The 23,338-nt window shown below is 41.3% G+C and overlaps 1 long non-coding RNA gene across 2 annotated transcripts; it reads right to left on the bottom strand.

The window, feature by feature from the left end:
- Window positions 1–2,176: 2,176 nt before the first annotated feature.
- Window positions 2,177–22,551, bottom strand: LOC118396151 (uncharacterized). 2 transcript variants are annotated; one of them, XR_004828143.2, is made up of 5 exons: window positions 22,208–22,551; window positions 21,831–21,913; window positions 21,197–21,235; window positions 21,010–21,096; window positions 2,177–4,790 (listed from the first exon to the last, which is right to left on the bottom strand). It is a non-coding gene; the product is annotated as an uncharacterized LOC118396151 (long non-coding RNA). The 2 variants fall into 2 exon arrangements; XR_004828142.1 differs by lacking the exon at window positions 2,177–4,790 and having other exon boundaries at window positions 20,922–21,096; window positions 22,208–22,544.
- Between the last annotated feature and the right edge of the window lie 787 nt (window positions 22,552–23,338).

The raw sequence follows: 23,338 nt of genomic DNA, 5'->3' as shown, positions 1-23,338 counted from the left end.
CATAAATTTCCATCAATTGCCATTATTAAAGTGGCTGGAGTTGAGTCAGTGTGTTGGCAGCAGCCACTCAATGATAGTGGTGGCTGTTTAACAGTCTGATGGCCTTGAGATAGCAAGAAGCTGTTTTTCAGTCTCTCGGTCCCTGCTTTGATGCACCTGTACTGACCTCGCCTTCTGGATGATAGCGGGGTGAACAGGCAGTGGCTCGGGTGGTTGTTGTCCTTGATGATCTTTATGGCCTTCCTGTGACATCGGGTGGTGTAGGTGTCCTGGAGGGCAGGTAGTTTGCCCCCGGTGATGCGTTGTGAAGACCTCACTACCCTCTGGAGAGCTTTACGGTTGTGGGCGGAGCAGTTGCCGTACCAGGCATCTGTAGAAGTTTGTGAGTGCTTTTGGTGACAAGCCGAATTTCATCAGCCTCCTGAGGTTGAAGAGGCGCTGTTGCGCCTTCTTCACAACGCTGTCTGTGCGGGTGGACCAATTCAGTTTGTCTGTGATGTGTACGCCGAGAAACTTAAAACTTACTACCCTCTCCACTACTGTCCAATCGATGTGGATAGGGGGGTGCTCCCTCTGCTGTTTCCTGAAGTCCACATTCATCTCCTTAGTTTTGTTGACGTTGAGTGTGAGGTTATTTTCCTGACACCACACTCCAAGGGCCCTCACCTCCTCCCTGTAGGCCGTCTCGTCATTGTTGGTAATCAAGCCTACCACTGCAGTGTCGTCCGCAAACTTGATGATTGAGTTGGAGGCGTGCATGGCCACGCAGTCGTGGGTGAACAGGGAGTACAGGAGAGGGCTCAGAACGCACCCTTGTGGGGCCCCAGTGTTGAGGATCAGCGGGGTGGAGATGTTGTTACCTACCCTCACCACCCGGGGGCGGCCCGTCAGGAAGTCCAGTACCCAGTTGCACAGGGCGATGTCGAGACCCAGGGTCTCGAGCTTGATGACGAGTTTGGAGGGTACTATGGTGTTAAATACTGAGCTGTATTCGATGAACAGCATTCTCACATAGGTATTCCTCTTGTCCAGATGGGTTAGGGCAGTGTGCAGTGTGGTTGAGATTGCATCGTCTGTGGACCTATTTGGGCGGTAAGCAAATTGGAGTGGATCTAGGGTGTCAGGTAGGGTGGAGGTGATATGGTCCTTGACTAGTCTCTCAAAGCACTTCATGATGACGGAAGTGAGTGCTGCGGGGAGGTAGTCATTTAGCTTAGTTACCTTAGCCTTCTTGGGAACAGGGACAATGGTGGCCCTCTTGAAGCATGTGGGAACAGCAGACTGGGATAAGGATTGATTGAATATGTCCGTAAACACACCAGCCAGCTGGTCTGCGCATGCTCTGAGGACGCGGCTGGTGCTGCCGTCTGGGCCTGCAGCCCTGCGAGGGTTAGCACGTTTAAATGTTTTACTCACGTAGTGAAGGAGAGTCCGCATGTTTTGGTTGCGGGCCGTATTGTCCTCAAAGCAGGCAAAAAAAGTTATTTAGTCTGCCTGGGAGCAAGACATCCTGGTCCGTGACGGGGCTGGTTTTCTTTTTGTAATCCGTGATTGACTGTAGACAAAAATTACAATCTTGGTCTTGAATTGGACTTGTATTTTTCTGGTCTCGCTCTTGACTCAGTCTTTACTTCGACTCGATTTGCTCCGGTCTTGAATCAGTCTCGCTTTAGGTGGTATCGAACACAACACTGCGTATACGGGTTGAAAATGGCAGATTTGGGCACTGTCAAATGCCTAAATTGGAACGCAGTGGCTGCACAGTAACATGCTATAAATGACATCAGAGCTCAGAACGTTATGTGCTAGCCCAGGCTCTGCACTTTATTGCACTGTATTGGTTTTGACTGACAGCCGTTCTGAATTTGAGCGCAGCACACGACAAGAAGTTGCCCCCATCCCTCCCGCTAATTGGCCAACTTTTGCAAATGTTTTATGAGTCAGGGAAATGCTGTAAATTAAGAGGCATCGATTTGTTTTGAAAGATGACCGTTGTATAATAAATACCGCTTTGATGTCATACAAGCAAGCCAAACTGCTTTGAGTCCAAATGTGCACTTCACATTTCCATATCATAAAACTCATGTCATAAGCAGTGTCAACTAGGGCCCTATGAAATCTGTTACATTTATGGGCCTGATTCCATTTAGTTTATTCACAAATTCAGTTTCACACGTTTTGTTTTTCCACACTTTTTTAAAACTAGAAAAACAACCTAATTGGATGTTCAAATTTCATAACAATGCTTAAATCCCATCAGGAGACCTTAAAAGTTAAGAAATGTTGACATTTGGGGGTTGTGACCATTTTGTTGTGACCATTGTTTGTCTGTAGCGCTCATGTAATTGCAGAGTTTGCAAAAGAAATGGCCACTGGATTGATTCAAATAATCATGATATCATTCTGCCAGGTAGGCATAGGCTACCTTGTAGTTAACATCTAATTGAGACGTTTTTTTAGCAATATCAAAAGCTTTCAAATTATGTCCACCTGACCCAGATTGTGATTTATAATGGGCCATTTTTGGATTGTGATGGTGGGGATGCAGGATTGTGTTCCAAACAAAACAACTACAAGTTTGCTTGCTCTAGTTCCTCAACGGCACAGCTAGAAGAACAAACAAAAAAGCACTTTATAGTTACTCTTTATGAGTCATAAAAGTGCATTGAAATTACTTTGGAACTTGTGCATACTTTGGTGAGGTATGTGGCCACTTGGAGACACCAATTTGTCCTCTCACTCAAACCATTGTCATGTTTTTATCTTATGTTGCACCTACACTACATTTCAAGGAATTTTATTGTCACGTTAATGAAGGTATCCTGAGTATTTTCAGATTTTGTTATAAACAAACGCAGTGTAAAGTAAATGTAAAATACACATAAAATCAACAGTGTAATGTTTGGATTCAGTATTGTGTCAGGAGATCAGTTGTGTCCTCAATTTAGGTTGAATAATTACCACATAATCTCCAAACTGTTCCCTTTTGATTGCTACCAGGGTTATGCATTTCATATTTCTTCTGTAAGAAACATTTCAATTTTGCCCAATCCATATAGGCCAATTCCCACTTGAGCAAAGGGTTAATTCAAAGAGTGAGAGATAATGCCTGGGAATCAAAGAATCCCAGCCACCCCTGTGGCATGGATTAGTAGATGCATATCTCATGACTGATAACATGGGTTCTGGTGGAGGGGGTTTAAAGTATTAACACCCCGCGCACACAAGCCCTAGGCCTACATCAAAACTCTTCCTGTGGCTTTTGATGGGCAAACAGGTACTGGAATAAGTCTGAAAAGTAAAACAATTAGTTATAGTGATTTTACTTATATCAATTTTGTTTATGAATGATTAAGTGGTTAAAACTCATAATTACCAAAGAATAAGTAACAGATTCACTGCAACCTAATTGGCTACAATGGGAAAACATAATGGTCACGAACCACAGTTGGGTCACCTGCTGGACCATACTGTTATGTTCAGCTCATAATTGTTTCCTTTGTCTTTCTGTTGTCTGGTGGTCAAACCAAGAGTGTTAAAGCAGTCAGTCTGGACCAACCCCTCCCTCTCTCTCACTCTCCTGTCAACGTCACCTCTGCCAGCTCTTACTGACATCTACCCATGAGCCCTCGCTCTTTCCATTTACTGTAAGCAGCACCGACCGACACTGGACGTCCATGGACGTTAAAATTTGGTCAGTCCACCAGTGCCTTGATGTTAACGTCTACAGATGGACCGGACTGGACCAAATCTGAACCTATCATAGACGTACTGTATGTTTCACAAGTTTGGATGACACAGTCCAGTACAGTGAGTACAGCACAGTATAGTACAATACAGTAGTGAGTAGAGCACAGTATAGTAAAGACCAATACAATAGTACAGTACAATACAGTAAAGAAAAGTGGATTATAGTACAGTAGAGTACAGTATATTGTACTGGATTAAGTCTGAAAAGTACAACAATTAATTTAGTGATTTTACTGATCAATTTTGTTTATGAATGATTATCTTGTATTGTACTCTAATCTACTGTAATGAACTGTACTCTACTGCACTGAACTCCACTGCATTGTACTGCACTGTACTCTACTGCGCTGCGCTGTGATGTCCAACCTTGTGAAACATGAGAATGACATTCATATCTATAATTATGCATTTCTGTTTAGTTCAGATCAGGGACCCATGATGTAAGTCCATTATTGTAATTCCGTTACCAGGTGTAAATCCACTTTACTTACTGTAGTTCAATAACCAAGATATATTTTTTTTAAACTTAAGGTGCTATGTCATAGCAGATTCTTATATTTAACAGAGTTTGGGAAAACGTGGTCTTATAAAAACCTGATTTTACCGTAATTCTGTTACCAAAGTTAGCATCTGCCCCGTTCTTCCACTAAATGTATTTTTGTACATTTTTCAGTGGAAATTGTTAAATATAGTCCTTGTGCATAGAGTTGTATGGTTTGTAAAACTTTGAAATCAAATGGTTTTTGTTTGGCATAAATTTTAAAGTGAAAAAACTGAGCCAAAGCGTAATTCCATTAGTGGAATTGCCCATAGTGGTTGAAAACACACTTTGGTGCTGAAATTTCACTTCCTTATCTTATCAAATACATTTTACCCAGGCAAATATCATTAACATTATATCCAAAAAGTCAGATTTCATAACCTACTGTAATACATACATCCAATAATAAGCAGAGTTCTGTTGAAAAGGCAGTGCCGCTTCTCGCAGCGACCTTTGAGGATTTTACATGTTGTGGCGGTGGTTGTCTGCAAAGTTGTTCCTGCGGGTTGCAAAAAGCTAAATGAACATGACACAAGCTGAATTAAATATAAATGGCTTTAAAAAAATGTTTTTAAACTTGTGGTACGCTCAGTGCTCCATTAACATTTCACTGAGATATGCTTGTTTTTCTGAGAAATCTTCTAAAACTACAGGAAACGTATGATCTCTGTAATTGCAAACAAAGGTTTCTGTACCAAATATTAAGTTCTGCTTTTCTGATGTATCAAATACTTATGTCATGTAATAAAATGCAAATTAATTACTGAAAAGTAATGTGATTTTCTGTATTTTTGAAGTGTACCTATGATAAAAATTACAGACCCCAACAAGCTTTGTAAGTAGGAAAACCTGCAAAATCGGCAGTGTATCAAATACTTGTTCTCCCCACTGTATATATACACACATATATATATATCTTAATTCCATTCTTTTACTTTTAGGTTTGTGTGTATTTTTGTGAATTGCTAGATACTACTGCACTGTTGGAGCTAGGAATACAAGCATTTCGCTACACCCACAATAACATCTGCTAAATATGTGTATGTGACCAATACAATTTTATTTTATCTTTGTAGTGACTGGGTGTATTGATACCCCTTTCAAAGCCTAATTAACAGTTTCACCATGCGTAAAGGAATATTCAGTCAGAAAAGGGTTTAAAAAAACAATCATTTTTTTTTGCTTTTCTTTGTGAGGCATTGGAAAACTCTCCTGGTCTTTGAGTCTGTGCTTGAAATTCACTACTTGACTGAGGGACCTTACAGATAATTGTATGTATGGGGTAGTCATTCAAAAATCATGTTAACCTCTATTATTGCACAGAGGGACTCCATGCAACTTATTATGTGACTTGTTAAGCAAATGTTTACTCCTGACATTTGCTATAATAAAGGGGTAGAATACTTTTTGACTTAAGACATTTCAGCTTTTAATTTTTTATTCATTTGTAAACATTTCTGAAAACAAAATTCCACTTTGCCATTATGGGGTATTATTATGTGTAGATCATCGACACAAAATCTAAATTTGATAAATTTTATATTTAGGCTGTCACACATCAAATTGTGGAAAAAGTTAAGGGATGTGAATACTTTCTGAAGGTAATGTATGTATCAACGGTCATGGAAATTGTTAAAATGTTTTACATTTTTTTATTTAAATGTACCTCTCTGGGATAGGCGGGACACAAATGTCTCACCTGGCCAATTGGCAGGAAAAATGCAGAGTGCCAAATTAAAACAAATGCTATAAAATTCCAACTTTCATTAAATCACACATGTACGATACCAAATTAAAGCTACACTCGTTGTGAATCGAGCCAACATGTCAGATTTCAAAAAGGCTTTTCGGCGAAAGCATAAGAAGCTATTATCTGATGATATGACAACAGTAAACAAAGAGACAATAGCATATTTCAACCCTGCAGGCAGCACACAAAACACAGAAATATAATATAAATCAGGCCTTACCTTTGACGAGGTTATTTTGTTGGAACTTCAATATGTCCCATAAACATCACAAATGGTCCTTTTGTTCGATTCATTCCTTCGATATATACCCAAAATGTCAATTTATTTGTTGCGTTTGATCCACAAAAAAACAGCTTCCAATTTGCGCAACGTCACTACAAAATATCTCAAAAGTTACCTGTAAACTTTGCCAAAACATTTCAAACTACTTTTGTAATACAACTTTGGGTAATTTTAAACGTTAATAATCGATCAAATTGAAGATGGGTCTATCTGTTTTCAATACAGGAGGATCACAAACTAACGCTACTTTTCAAGTCTTGCGCAACTCTCAACCAGTACACATAACATTACCATGTTCCAAAATGGCCGTACTTCTTCATTGCACAAAGGAATAACCTCAACCAAATTCCAAAGACTGGTGATATCCAGTGGAAGCGGTAGGAACTGCAAACAAGTGCCTAAGAAATATCGTTTCCCAATGAGAAGTCATTGAACAGACAGTGACCTCAAAAAAATAATTCTGAAAGGTTAGTCCTCAGGGTTTTGCCTGCTACATAATTTCTGTTATACTCACAGACATGATTAAAACAGTTTTAGAAACTTGAGTGTTTTCTATCCAAATCTCCCAATAATATGCATATCTTATATTCTTGGCATGAGTAGCAAGAAGTTGAAATTGGGCACGCTATTTATCCAAAAGTTAAAATGCTGCCCCCTATCCCAAAGAGGTATAATAAGTGTAATAGTTTGACGATGGATGAAGATACTCTAAACCTTTTGAATTTTTATAATCCATCAGATATTGACTGAATTACATGGCATAAAATGTTTTACTGGCACAGACAAATAATGAATGGAGTTCAGGGATTTTGGTGGGAATTCAGGTATTTATTGTAAAATGAAACATTTAAAAATCTTAGAATGCACTCATATACACATTTTCTTTTTCTATAATTAAAAAAAATATGTTGAGTTAAAATAAATAAATAATTATATGTACCTAATTTGCATGAATACACTGTGTATTCCATGTTATAACCTTATTCTAAAATGTATAAAAAATATATTTTTACCTCATGAATCTACACATACCCATAATGACGAAGTAAAAACAGGTTTTAGACATTTTTGCAAATTTAATAAACATTTTAAACTGATATCATGTTTACATAAGTATTCAGACCCATAAAGACTCAGTACTTTGTTGGAGCACATATGGCAGTGATACAGCCTCGCGTCTTCTTGGGTATGTCGCAACAAGCGTGGCACAACTGTATTCGGGGAGTTTCTCTCATTCCTCTCTGCAGATCCTCTCAAGCTCTGTCAGGTTGGATGGGGAGCGTTGCTGCACAGCTGATTTCAGGTCTCTTCAGAGATGTTCGATAGTGTTCAACTTCAGGCTCTGGCTGGGTCAGTCAAGGGCAATCAGAGACTTCCAACAGGGTTGTTGTCCTGAAGGGGAACCTTTACTCCAGTCTGAGGTCCTGCAGGCTCTGGAGCAGGTTTTAATTGATTAATTGGTTTTAATCTCTGTACTTTGCTCCGTTTATCTTTGCCTCGATCCTGACTAGTCTCCTAGTCCCTGCCGCTGAAAAACATCCCCACAGCATGATGCAGCCACCACCATACTTCACCATCTTGATGGTGCCAGGTTTCCTCCAGACGTGACGCTTGGCATTCAGGCCAAAGAGTTCAATCTTGGTTTCATTAGACCAGAGAATCTTGTTTCTCATAGTTTGAGAGTCTTTAGGTGCTTTTTGGCAAACTCCAAGAGGGCTGTCATGTGCCTTTTTACTGATTAGTGGCTTCCGTCTGGCCACTCTAACATAAAGGCCTGATTGGTGGAGTGCTGTAGAGATGGTTGTCCTTCTGGAAGGTTCTCCCATCTCCACAGTGGAACTCTAGAGCTCTGTTAGAATGATGATCAGGTTCTTGGTCACCTCCCTGACCAACTCTGGGAAGATAATTGGTGCTTCCAAACTTCATCCATTTAAGAATGATGGAGGCCAATGTGTTCTTGGGGACCTTCAATGTTGCAGAAATGTTTTGGTACCATTCCCCAGATCTGTGCCCCGATACAATCCTGTCTCGGAGCTCTACGGACAATTCCTTCACCTCATGGCTTAGTTTTTGCTCTGACGTGCACTGTCAACTGTGGGACCTTTATATAGACAGGTGTGTGCCTTTCCAAATCATGTCCAATCAATTGAATTTACCACAGGTTGATTCCAATCAAGTTGTAGAAACATCTCAAGGAGGATCAATGGAAACAGGATGCATTTGAGCTCAATTTGGAGTCTCATAGTAAAGGGTCTGAATACTTATGTAAATAAGGTATTTTATTTAAAAAAATAACATTTTCATTTTGTCATTATGGGGTATTATGTGTAGATTGCTGAGGATTTTTTAAAAAAAAATCAATATTTGAATAAGGCTGTAACGTAACAAAATGTGAAAAAAGTGAAGGGGTCTGAATACTTTCCGAAGGCACTGTATATGAATAAATAAAAGGTGTAGAACAGGGCTGCAACCACCAAAGACCTGCTCTGTCTACCCTACCTGCTCTGTCAACCCTACCTGCATTCTCCTGCGCTGTCTAGACTGCCTCATTAATTACGGTTTTTGTCACCTTCTCTTGCATAATTCAACAAGTGTGTCAATAGCAGAATACACTCGGATTAAAATGATTGCAATCAATCCAGCGAGACTTAAGTGACAAGTGCATTTTGCATACCTGAACCACAGGAAATAGATGACTGAAAAAGTAAGATCCTCAGGTGGTCGGGACGTGTGTTGCTTATGTATGACAGCAATCCATGCTTTGGCCCATTCAGTTTCCCTGGCACTGTTTCCAAATGTTAATGTTTTAGCATTTGTGGCACAAATCCCATTTAAGGAATGGGACTGATATTATAATTTTTCACGCATTATGTCCAAATCATTCAAAAGTATTCAACATTTATTGCGAAGCTCAATAATGTCACCTAAAGATGGTTTGAAAATTATCCGTGAAAAATCCTAAAATCGGTTCAATTACTTGAATTAGCATTTGGAAACAGAGCTAGCCACTGCCAGGCAAACTAAACCAAAGCATGGATTGCTGTCATACTTCGCCCATATACTGCTTACAGGGTAAGGAAACCAATATGTCATTTTGCAAATTAGGTGAACTATCTTTTTAATTATATTGTAACGACCCTGGGTTTATAAGCACGGAAAATCAACTCTGCCGCTCGAGCATGCTTTTGCGGCACAGTCGATAGCGCGCTGGACCTCGGGGTCGAGGGTTCGAGACCTGCTCCCTGCTGTTTCATTACAATATCTTTGTATCTTGGCCTCTTTGGATTTTGGATTTTCCTTTTCATGGTTTAAGTGTGAGTACCTTTTAAACTCTACATCTAGACACATCCCCCTTTCGCTGAGAGCTGGGCAGGTTAGAATGGCAACGGTCAGTAAGCATCCTGTAACCCAGCTGAGAACTGTGTGTCTGAGGAGTATGTGAGCAGTTTAGTGATCTCTGTGTTGAGTTGTTCTTGTTTACGTGCAGACTTGTTTACGTGCTGCTGTGCATTTTGTTGCAGACCTTACTTTGCTACCTGACAACTTTACGGTTTTTACTTTTTAATTACCGTTTATATTTTTCGTTTTTCCCTCACTCAACTTTTATTTTATTCAACCTTTTCACTCCGGACGCTTTATCTGGACATGGTTCGTCAAGATCTCCAATAGCCGAAGCTAAGTAGTAACATTAACATGATGCCTTCGAATTGCAGTCGTTGTACTCATAATATACAGGAGAACGATCGCCTCACGGCGAGGATAGCTGTGCTGCAATCCCAGCTTCAGACGCAATCGTTAGGCAAGGGTCATTTCAGTGTAGGAAAGGATGAAATGGCATCTGTGCCACCAGTAAGTACAGATAGTAGTATAAATCCCCTCGCACGGTCCCCGCAGCCGGACAACTTTCTCATGGCTTCCTGAGGGAAATGCTGTAGGAATGCTCAACTGGTGTCGCTCATTCAGCCGACAGAAACTTTCAACCGGTTCGCCCCATTAAGCAGCGAGTCAGAGTCTGAGGCCGAGCCTTCTCTGGTCTCTACTCCTCCCGGTACGGGGTCTGAGACACCGAAGGCTCCCTCCATTAACGCTGACAAATTGAAAACCCTAGTCATTGGCGACTCCATTACCCGCAGTATTAGACTTAAAGTGAATCATCCAGCGATCATACACTGTTTACCAGGGGCAGGGCTACCAATGTTAAGGCTAATCTGAAGATGGTGCGGGCTAAAGCTAAAACTGGCGAGTGTAGAGAGTATAGGGATATTGTTATCCACGTCGGCACCAACGATGTTTGGATGAAACAGACAGAGCTCTCCAAGCGCAACATAGCTTCAGCGTGTAAATGCGCTAGAAAGATGTGTCGGCATCGAGTAATTGTTTATGGCCCCTCACAGTTAGGGGGAGTGATGAGCTCTACAGTAGTCTCACAACTCAATCGCTGGTTGAAAACTGTTTTCTGCCCCTCCCAAAAGATAGAATTTGTAGATAATTGGCCCTCTTTCTGGGACTCACCCACAAACAGGACCAAGCCTGGCCTGTTGAGGAGTGACGGACTCCATCCTAGCTGGAGGGGGGGGCTCTCATCTTATCTACAAACATAGACAGGGCTCTAACTCCCTTAGCTCCACAATGAAATAGGGTGCAGTCCAGGCAGCTGGCTGTTAGCCAGCCTGCCAGCTTAGTAGAGTCTGCCACTAGCACAGTCAGTGTAGTCAGCCCAGCTATCCCCATTGAGACCGTGTCTGTGCCTCGACCTAGGTGGGGCAAAACTAAACATGGCGGTGTTCGCTTCCAACTGCTTCCAAGGCAGTTATAGTCAATTAACTAATCACTGATCATAATCTTGATGTGATTGGCCTGACTGAAACATGGCTTAAGCCTGACGAATTTACTGTGATAAATGAGGCCTCACCTCCTGGTTACACTAGTGACCATATCCCCCACACATCCCGCAAAGGCGGAGGTGTTGCTAACATTTACGATAGCAAATTTAAATTTACAAAAAATCCCCAGATGTTTTTGTCTTTTGAGCTTCTAGTCATGAAATTTATGCAGCCTACTCAATCACTTTTTTGGGGGGCCATATACAGCGTTCCTTACTGAGTTCCCTGAATTCCTATCGGACCTTGTAGTCATAACACATTTTTGGTGACTTTAATATTCACATGGAAAAGTCCACAGACCCACTCCAAAAGTATTTCGGAGCGATCATCGACTCAGTGGGTTTTGTCCAACATGTCTCCGGACCTACTCACTGTCACAGTCACAGTACTCTGGACGTTGTCCCATGGAATAAATGTTGTGGATCTTAATATTTTTCCTCATAATCCTGGACTATCGGACCACCATTTTATTACGTTTGCAATCTCAACAAATAATCTGCTCAGACCCCAACCAAGGAGCATCAAAATTTGTGCTATAAATTCTCAGACAACCCAAAGATTCCTTGATGTCCTTCCAGACTCCCTCTGCCTACTCGACCTTGCCAAGGCTTTCGACTCTGTCAATCACCATATTCTTATCGGCAGACTCAGTAGCCTCGGTTTTTCGGATGACTGCCTTGCCTGGTTCACCAATTACTTTGCAGACAGAGTTCAGTGTGTCAAATCGGAGGGCATGCTGTCCGGTCCTCTGGCAGTCTCTATGGGGGTGCCACAGGGTTCAATTCTCGGGCCGACTCTTTTCTCTGTATATATCAATGATGTTGCTCTTGCTGCGGGCGATTCCCTGATCCACCTCTACGCAGACGACACTGTGCTATCTAACCTCCAAACGAGCTTCAATGCCATACGACACTCCTTCCGTGGCCTCCAACTGCTCTTAAACGCTAGTAAAACCAAATGCATGCTTTTCAACCGATCGCTGCCTGCACCCGCATGCCCGACTAGCATCACCACCCTGGATGGTTCCGACCTTGAATATGTGGACATCTATAAGTACCTAGGTGTCTGGCTAGACTGCAAACTCTCCTTCCAGACTCATATCAAACATCTCCAATCGAAAATCAAATCAAGAGTCGGCTTTCTATTCCGCAACAAAGCCTCCTTCACTCACGCCGCCAAGCTTACCCTAGTAAAACTGACTATCCTACCGATCCTTGACTCCGGCGATGTCATCTACAAAATGGCTTCCAACACTGTACTCAGCAAACTGGATGCAGTCTATCACAGTGCCATCCGTTTTGTCACTAAAGCACCTTATACCACCCACCACTGCGACTTGTATGCTCTAGTCGGCTGGCCCTTGCTACATATTCGTTGCCAGACCCACTGGCTCCAGGTCATCTACAAGTCCATGCTAGGTAAAGCTCCGCCTTATCTCAGTTCACTGGTCACGATGGCAACACCCATTCGTAGCACGCGCTCCAGCAGGTGTATCTCACTGATCATCCCTAAAGCCAACACCTCATTTGGCCGCCTTTCGTTCCAGTACTCTGCTGCCTGTGACTGGAACGAACTGCAAAAATCGCTGAAGCTGGAGACTTTTATCTCCCTCACCAACTTCAAACATCAGCTATCTGAGCAGCTAACCGATCGCTGCAGCTGTACATAGTCTATTGGTAAATAGCCCACCCATTTTCACCTACCTCATCCCCATACTGTTTTTATTTATTTACTTTTCTGCTCTTTTGCACACCAATATCTCTACCTGTACATGACCATCTGATCATGTATCACTCCAGTGTTAATCTGCAAAATTGTAATTATTCGCCTACCTCCTCATGCCTTTTGCACACATTGTATATAGACTCCCCCTTTTTTTCTACTGTGTTATTGACTTGTTAATTGTTTACTCCATGTGTAACTCTGTGTTGTCTGCTCACACTGCTATGCTTTATCTTGGCCAGGTCGCAGTTGCAAATGAGAACGTGTTCTCAACTAGCCTACCTGGTTAAATAAAGGTGAAATAAAAATTAAATTAAAGAAAAGGACGTCAGAGGACAAAAATCAGTTAACCACCTAACTGAGGAACTCAATTTAACCTTACGCAATGCCCTAGATGCAGTTGCACCCCTAAAAACTAAAAACATTTGTCATAAGAAACTAGCTCCCTGGTATACAGAAAATACCCGAGCTCTGAAGCAAGCTTCCAGAAAATTGGAACGGAAATGGCGCCACACCAAACTGGAAGTCTTCCGACGAGCTTGCTCGATCATCCTATTTTTCCAACTTAATTGAGGAAAATGAGAAAAATCCAACATTTATTTTTGATACTGTTGCAAAGCTAACTAAAAAGCAGCATTCCCCAAGAGAGGATGGCTTTCACTTCAGCAGTAATAAATTCATAAACTTCTTTGAGGAAAATATCATGATAATTAGAAAGCAAATTACGGACTCCTCTTTAAATCTGCATATTTTTCCAAAGCTCAGTTATCCTGAGTCTTCACAACTCTGCCAGGACCTAGAATCAAGGGAGTCACACAAGTGTTTTAGTACTATATATCTTGACACAATGATGAAAATAATCATGGCCTCTAAACCTTCAAGCTGCATACTGGACCCTATTCCAACTAAACTACTGAAAGAGCTGCTTCCTGTGCTTGGCCCTACTATGTTGAACATAATAAATGGCTCTCTATCTACCGGAGGTGTACCAAGCTCACTGAAAGTGGCAGTAATAAAGCCTCTCTTGAAAAAGCCAAACCTTGACCCAGGAAATATAGAAAAAAATATTGCCCTATATCGAATCTCCCATCTCTCAAAGATTTTAGGAAAAGCTTTTGCGCAGCAACTCACTGCCTTCATGAAGACAAACAATGTATACGAAATGCTTCAGTCTGGTTTTAGACCCATCATAGCACTGAGACTGCACTTGTGAAGGTGGTAAATTACCTTTTAATGGCGTCAGACCGAGGCTTTGCATCTGTTCTCGTGCTCCTAGACCTTAGTGCTGCTTTTGATACCATCGGTCACCACATTCTTTTGGAGAGATTGAAAACCCAAATTTGTCTACACGGACAAGTTCTAGCCTGGTTTAGATCTTATCTGTTGGGAAGATATGTTTGCCTCTGTGAATGGTTTTTCCTCTGACAAATCAACTGTAAATGTCAGTGTTCCTCAAGGTTCTGTTTTAGGACCACTATTGTTTTCACTATATATTTTACCTCTTGGGGATGTCATTCGAAAACATAATGTTAACTTGCACTGCTATGTGGATGACACACAGCTGTACATTTCTATGAAACATCGCGAAGCCCCAAAATTGCCCTCGCTGGAAGCCTGTGTTTCAGATATAAGGAAGTGGATGGCTGCAAACTTTCTACTTTTAAACTCGGACAAAACAGAGATGCTTGTTCTAGGTCCCAAGAAACAAAGAGATCTTCTGTTGAATCGGACAATTAATCTTGATTGTACAGTCGTCTCAAATAAAACTGTGAAGGACCTCGGCGTTACTCTGTACCCTGATCTCTCTTTTGACGAACATATCAAGATTGTTTCAAGGACTGCTTTTTTTCCATCTGTGTAACATTGCAAAGATCAGAAATTTTCTGTCCAAAATTGATGCAGAAAAATGACTACATGCTTTTGTTACTTCTCGGTTAGACTACTGCAATCTTCTACTTTCCGGCTACCCGGATAAATCACTAAATAAACTTCACTTAATGCTAAATACGGCTGCTAGGATCCTGACGAGAACCAAAAAAATGTGATCATATTATTCCAGGGCTAGCCTCCCGACACTGGCTTCCTGTTAAGGCAGGGGCTGATTTTAATGTTTTAATGCTAACCTACAAAGCATTACATGGGCTTGCTCCTACATTTACATTTACATTTAAGTAATTTAGCAGACGCTCTTATCCAGAGCGACTTACAAATTGCTCCTACCTATCTTTCCGATTTGGTCCTGCCGTACATATCTACACGTACGCTACGGTCACAAGACGCAGGCCTAATAATTGTCCCTAGAATTTCTAAGCAAACAGCTGGAGGCAGGGCTTCCTCCTATAGAGCTCCATTTTTATGGAATGGTCTGCCTACCCATGTGAGAGATGCAGACTCGGTCTCGACCTTTAACCTGTTTGGGGTAGGGGGCAGCATTTTCACTTTTGGATAAATAGCGTGCCCAAACTGAACTGCCTCCTACTCTGTCCAGGTCTTAATATATGCATATTATTATTAATATTGAAAAGAAAACACTCTGAAGTTTCTTAAACTGTTTGAATCATGTCTGTGAGTATTACAGAACTTATTTAGCAGGCAAAACCCAGAGGACAAACCATTCAGATTTTCTTTTTTGAGGTGAGTCTTTTCATTACGTTTTCATGGGGAATCCAGAATTCTAATCGACTTTCCTGCAGTTCCTACCGCTTCCACTGGATGTCACCAGTTTGTAGAAATTGGTTGAGGTTTTTCCTTTGTGTAATGAAGAAGTACCATAGCTCAGAACGAGAGTCACTTCATGTGTACCTTTTGATAGAGGCGCGTAACCAGAAAAGTAGCATCAGTTTGTTTTGCTCCTGTATTGAACACAGATCATCCAGTCTTCAATTTGATTTATTATATACGTTTAGAAATACCTAAAGTTGTATTACAAAAGTAGTTTGAAATGTTTTGGCAAAGTTTACAAGTAACTTTTGAGATATTTTGTTGCGCAAGTTGGAAGCGGTGTTTTTCTGGATCAAACGCACCAACTAAATGGACATTTTGGTATCTTCAGTAGGTCATATGATTGAGTGTAGTCTGGCACCAGGACTGTGAAGGTGAATGGAAAGGCTCTGGAGCAACGAACCACCCATGCGGTCTCTGCCTGGCCGGTTCCCCTCTCTCCACTGGGATTATCTGACTCTTACCCTATTACAGGGGCTGAGTCATTGGTTTACTGGTGTTCTTCCATGCCGTCCCTCGGAGGGTTGCATTGCTTGAGTGGGTGGAGTCACTGATGTGATATTCCTGTCTGGGTTGGCGCCCCCCCTTGGGTTGTGCCGTGGAGGAGATATTTGTGGGCTATACTCGGCCTTGTCTCAGGATGGTAAGTTGGTGGTTGAAGATATCCCTCTAGTGGTGTGGGGGCTGTGCTTTGGCAAAGTGGGTGGGGTTATATCCTCCCTGTTTGGCCCTGTCTGGGGGTATCATCGGATAGGGCCACAGCGGTTAGAGTGGTGGGGCGGCAGGTAGCCTAGTGGTTAGAGTGGAGGGGTGGCAGGGTAGCCTAGTGGTTAGAGTGGAGGGGCGGCAGGTAGCCTAGAGGTTAGAGTGGAGGGGCGGCAGGTAGCCTAGGTAGCCTCTGCCTGCGGCTATGGAACCCTCACCGGTTCACCGGACGTGCTACCTGTCCCAGACCTGCTGTTTTCAACTCTCTAGATACAGCAGGAGCGGTAGAGATACTCTCAATGATCGGCTATGAAAAGCCAATTGACATTTACTCCTGAGGTGCTGACCTGTTGCACCCTCGACACCTACTGTGATTATTATTATTTGGCCATGCTGGTCAATTATGAACATTTGAACATCTTGGCCATGTTCTGTTATAATCTCCACCCGGCACAGCCATAAGAGTACTGGCCACCCCACATAGCCTGGTTCCTCTCGAGGTTTCTTCCTAGGTTTTGGCCTTTTTAGAGAGTTTTTCCTAGCCACCGTGCTTCTACACCTGCATTGCTTGCTGTTTGGGGTTTTAGGCTGGGTTTCTGTACAGAACTTTGAGATATCAGCTGATGTACGAAGGGCTATATAAATCAATTTGATTTGGAGGTCTGTCCAGGCCAGTATCAACAGCAGAAGGCTACCTACAGCCCTGACCCCTGTATGAGAACAGTTCCTGTCATCACACCCTGATGGCTTTGCTATCCCTCCTGAAAATCTGGGTCTGCATGTCTATACACTCTTACATATGCAGGTCTATATTTCAAATTCAGGGTAATGGTCCTAGGGTTGTCCCGACTAAAGAAAATCTTGGTTGACCGAGTCGTCCTGTTCTCGTTTAAAATATTTTTTCCATATATAGACAGACACACCCTGTGTTTGAATAAAAACAATTACATATGTACTGATGTTTTAAGCACACTGTTTGATTTAAATAATTAAGACAAACAAATGACTTAAGAGCCCGATGGTCACACCATGTTTACAAAAATGACAGCGACTGCCTGTCTGACTGGCGCACGTTGTCTTGCTCTCCTCCCTACTGCAGCGAATAGGCATCACAGCACAACAAGTGTTTATTGCGCTGGCCGTGCTGAAGCTGCAACATAATTACAGCCATTTAGTTTCTTGTTTCTGACTGAAAAGTTCTGTTACCGAAATTCTTAATTTGTGTGTGTATATATATATATATATTCCTTCAACCCTTGCTCTCTTTATGTGAAACATGTAAGCATCGCATGCATGTCACCAATTGGCTATAGGCCAGGCCCTATCACATCAATAAATTGGTTATAACAAACTCCTAGCACACTAACACGTGACAGCAAAATGGATGCGGAGGACGTGAAAAAGAAACTCGGAACAGGTGAATGTTTACATATTGCTCAGGAGGGAAAGGGGAAGTCAGATCTGTGAAAGACATTTGACTTAGCTGTGGAAACTACTGGAGATCCAGAAAAAGGTGGGTATTGGTGCAAGCGTTCCGTGAGTATTATGTGTGCCAAACAGATTAAAATATTATAATTGTCTGACCATATGGAAGAGTGGAAACACTTAATAAGTGTACCAGATACAGTGGGGAGAACAAGTATTTGATAACCTGCAAAATCAGCAGTGTTTCCTACTTACAAAGCATGTAGAGGTCTGTAATTTTTTAAAACATAGGTACACTTCAACTGTGAGAGACAGAATCTAAGTGTATGTAAACTTCCAACTTCATCTGTGTGTGTATATATATATATATATGGGGTCTTCTTTATTTTTACTATTTTATACATTGTAGAATAATAGTGAAGACATTAAAACTACAAAATAACACAGAATCATGTAGTAACCAAAAAGTATTCATAAAATATATTTTGATTTGTTTTTCTTCAAATTAGCCACACTTTGCGACAAGAAGAATATCAAATTATTTTGATTTGTTTAACACTTTTTTGGTTACTACATGATTCTATCTGACTGTCTAATTAGTTATCCCTTTAAATGTTCCCACAGATGTCATAAAGTGGAGTGGTCGTGAGAGTCCTTAGGTGCCTTTCGGCAAACTCCAAGCGGGCGGTCGTGCCTTTTACTGAGGAGTTTGGCCAGGCAGCCAGCTCTAGGAAGGGTATTGGTGGTACCAAACTTCTTCCATTTAAGAATGATGGAGGCCACTGTGTTCTTGGGGACCTTCAATGCTGCAGACATTTTTTGGTACCCTTCCTCAGATCTGTGCCTCAACACAATCTTGTCTGTGAGCTCTACGGGCAATTCCTTCAACCTCATGGCTTGGTTTGTACTCTGACATGCACTGTCAACTGTGGGACCTTATATAGACAGGTGTGTGCCTTTCCAAATCATGTCCGATCAATTTAATTTACCACAGGTGGACTCCAATCAAGTTGTAAAAACATCTCAAGGATGATCAATGGAAACAGGATGCACCTGAGCTCAATTTCGAGTCTCATAGCAAAGTGTCTGAATACTTATGTAAATAAGTTATTTCAACAAAAAAATGTTTCTGCGAAAATGTCTAAAAACCTGTTTTCACTTTGTCATCATGAGATATTGTGTGTAGATTGAGGAGGAAAACATTTTAATTTAATCAATTTTAGAATAAGGCTGTAGACAAAATTAGAACTGATTTAGCATGTATTCATTTTGTCTGCTTTCCAACACTTTCCAATTCACTTTTCAGCAGGACAATACACAAGGCCAGATCTACACTAGAGTTGCTTACCAAGACAATATTGAATGTTCCTGAGTGGCCTACTTACAGTTTTGATTTAAATCTGCTTGAAAATATATGTCAAGACTTGGCTGTCTAGCAATGATCAACAACCAACTTGACAGAGCTTGAACAATGTTTTAAAGAATAATGGGCAAATATTGCACAATCCAGGTATGCAAAGCTCTTAGAGACTTACCCCAAAAAACTCACAGCTGTAATAGTTGCCAGGTGTTTATAACATGTTTTGACTGGGGAACTATCCATTTAATTTAATCTATGCGTCAAAGAATAAAAGGTGAGAGTCATACGAAGTGCTGTACAAAAAAAAGGAGCATACGTTTCAGCTTCTATACCTTCATCTGTGCTTTCGAATGATTTACAAGCATTTCGCTACACCCACAATAACATCTGCTAAACATGTGTATGTGACCAATAAAACGTGATTTGATGTCTAGATGCCCATTTTTAATGAGGACTCTGGATTGACTTACAAAACCCACAACTTCAAATGAGACCCAGGTTTTCCTATTGCTATGTCATTTTCCCCTTGTGGCAAATGTTTTCCACCTGATCAGTTCATTTTATACTCAACAACCTTCCTGTTTACTACCAGTCTATCTAGTCATAAAAACACCTGCAGCAGTGTCAGTGATCATAAATATTCCACTGGGTTTGGAACTTCAGCCTGAAGGAAGTGTAGTGTACAGCTGGCTCTCATCATGGCCAGGACACGTCTGCACCTGCACAGCTGGGAGCTACAGGTTATGACATCACAAAGAGCAGCAGTACAGCTCGGCAACTTTAACACAGCCAATCTCAGCCCAGATTTGGGGTTAATGATCAATTTAATATTTTGCGGCACATTGGGCCTAACATAAAATGGTAAGTATTTTGCATGTGTCCTGGTCCTGCACATTGCTATTGAGGTTAGTAGGGCTCACTTTATCAAGCAGTGCTGTATAATGTGAGCAGAGGGGGAGACCAATTCATTTTCAACCCTTGAACTTCCTCATCTGTTCCATTTCAGTCTCAGCTGTGTGTCATGTATACTAAAGCCTTCTCACACACATTCATCATTGAGCACAAAGATCTCTTTCTAACTGGGAAGCTTTGTAGATGAAGCCAAAGCAATTGTCCTTGCATAATGTTCCTCCCCATGGGTTCTGGATGAATTGATTAGGATGTTTCAGGTGTGAAGCTGCAACTTGACTTAACCATGCTTTTATCGGTTTATCCTCTAGTCTAAAACGATTTACTTCTTACTACGCTTTTGACCCAGGAAGTATTTTTTTTACAGTAAGCCTATTCCAACAAGTCTTCAAATGTGACTATGTGGTGTGTGTGCTTCCATACTACTGTTCAAAACAAGTTAACCACCTGTGGATAAGACCAACAGTTGTTGTTACTGTATATTGTCTTCTGATTTACAGTAGTAAGAATATGGTGGATAGAGATCCCCCTACTGGTCAACCACAACCACATCAGGGCACAACCTCAAAGTGGAATTAGCTCAACCCTCCAAAACTCTGCTATTTTGGCAAAATGGCCCAGTAGGAATGTATGCCTGCTTGAGGTAAAATGTAGAAACAGGTGGCTCTTATTTTCTTGTCGATTTCCATTCCCTTGTGGAAGTTAATTTGTATATCATTAAAACAATAATTGCTTCACAGTCATAAAGTTACACCACAAACAAATCATTTGTGGTGGTGATTACAATTTACAAGAAAAACATGTTCACTCCACTTTATGACCTCTGTGGGAACATTTAAAGGGATAACTAATTAGAGAGTCAGAGGGTAAGATAAGTGAAGGAGATGTTTATTTGGATATAGTCTTGTCATATCGTACAGTTCCGGAATACAATGAAATTAGGAAGAAATCAGATCTCACCTAAATGAGCTGGACTATAGAATATCAGCATCATCTCAATGCAATAACTGTCTACTATGTATCAAGTCCCCCCTCTCCGGAGCCCACCTACGGGGAGAGAATTTAGGAATCTTGTAAGAAGACTTGACCATTTTGGCAAATACACACACACTTCATCAGCCACTAAAATCCTTTCACTAAGATTCACCTTGGTGACGAGCTGTACTTGTGCTGGTTATGTTGAAATCTACAAAAAATGTACAAAGGTTACACTGTCACATATAAAAAAAAGGTTTTAGCAGCCTGAATGTGCCATCAATAAATATGTTATTTTGGTTATTCAGTCGATTCATAAGCGTGCACATGGCACTCGTTCTAAAATGTTAGGACTAAATTCAATGCACGGTTGCCTGGGCATGACTTTCTGGATCATTGACAGGCTCATTGAATGGTCTGAGCACATAGCCTACTCCTGTCAGCACAGCCTCCCGGTCCCGGCAGCATTCAAGGGAAACAACTTCATTTTCCCATAATACAAAAAACTAATTGATGAAAACCATAAAAACATTGCATGATTATTCTATTTCTACACATAGACTGATTTCAAGGTGCAATCTGCAATATGTAGGCTACTGCTGATATTGATTATTGAATAATTAATTGTATAAATGAATCATAAGCTTGAAATTAAGCTTACTTCATAATTTGTAAACAAATACTGTATTGCTTAAAAATATGCTTAAATATTAAATGTTGACAATCATTTGACATGTATATAATCTACTGACTTTACTGCACAAAATTCATATTCATATCATATCAAATCAATGCAAGCACCCAACCTGCATATCTTGAACGGAGTTCCTGCGCCATCTGCTGGATTTTCAATTTCACTTCAGATAATGACGTCCGGGAATATGTAATTCTACATCGAGAGAGGTTGAAGTCACAGAGGTCGTTATTAATGTTGGTGAATTCGATCAAAGTAACGTTGACTATCTGTCTAGAAACATTGTTACTTTATGCTGTAGTAGACCTACTCTTTAGAGTAGTGTAACTTCACTTTAATTATTAAAACGCTGTTCTCAGTCAGTGGCTTGGCACCGAATCAGCTGATGAGAACCTACTAGCTGAAGAGAGTGCTAGCATTTGACGTATCATTATCAATCACACGTGTTGTTCGAATCGCATTTAGGACTCTTTTTTTGCAATGATTTACCATATAAGTTGTTGCATTGTGCACCGACCCATACGCTCCTTCAAACCAAAAAGTGAGCCCAGTTCAGGCCCAGTAACGTTACCCCTCCAGAGTGGCGCAGCGGTCTAAGCCACTGCATCTCAGTGCCGAACCGGCCGTGTTTGGGAATCCCATAGGGGCGCGCACAATTGGCCCAGTGTCGCCCGGGGTAGGCAGTCATTGTAAAATAAGAATTTCTTTTTAACTGACTTGCCAAGTAAAATAAATTTAAAAAACGTTACGTCAAAGACAGTACAATTTGATGATTGGCTAAAACTGCTTCTCCAATCGAAATCCCAGATCAGACTTGTGGGCGATGTCATGGTGACGTTGGCAAGCTAAACTCATGCTTAGAAGCAATTCACCCCGTCTAACACGGAACCCAAACCGGCTGCACATGTGCGCCATCGTGCATAAATGTATTTTGTCCCCCTACACCAAACGCATCACGACACGCAGGTTAAAATATCAAAACAAGCTCTGAACCAATTACATTAATGTGGAGACAGGTCGAAAAGCATTAAACATGTATGGCAATTTAGCTAGTTAGCTTGCACTTGCAAGCTAATATGTCCTATTTAGCTAGCTTGCTGTTGCTAGCTAATTTGTCCTGGGATATAAACATTGAGTTGTTATTTTACCTGAAATGCACAAGGTTCTCTTCTCCGACAATTAATCCACACATAAAATGGCCAATCGAATCGTTTCTAGTCATCTCTCCTCCTTCCAGGCTTTTTCATCTTTGAATTCATATGGTGATTGGCATCTACACGTTCATGGTATTACCACCACAACCGGCAAAAGTTTCATCTTTCAAAGATGGCACATGGGTACCTGCTTCTATAAACCAATGAGGAGATGGGAGAGGCAGGACTTGCAGCAAGATCTGTGTCACAAATAGAAGCGACTTCAATTTTAGCCTTGGAATCGCAGACACTAGTTGGCACGCGCGAGCAGGGTGGGTGAAATAATTGCTAACATGGATTTCTACATTTATTTTGCAACGAGACGTGTCTGGTCTGGTCAGCATGTGCTCAACGGCACTACTTCCATATAAAGTTGTTTTTGACAAAAATTAAAACGTGTTAGTTTGTCACTTTCACGAAGTTGGAA

Source organism: Oncorhynchus keta, chromosome 17 (genome assembly GCF_023373465.1).
Source record: "Oncorhynchus keta strain PuntledgeMale-10-30-2019 chromosome 17, Oket_V2, whole genome shotgun sequence".
NCBI lineage: Eukaryota > Metazoa > Chordata > Actinopteri > Salmoniformes > Salmonidae > Oncorhynchus > Oncorhynchus keta.
The sequence above is the reverse complement of the archived record's forward strand: the minus strand, read 5'-3'. Positions and strand labels throughout refer to the sequence as shown.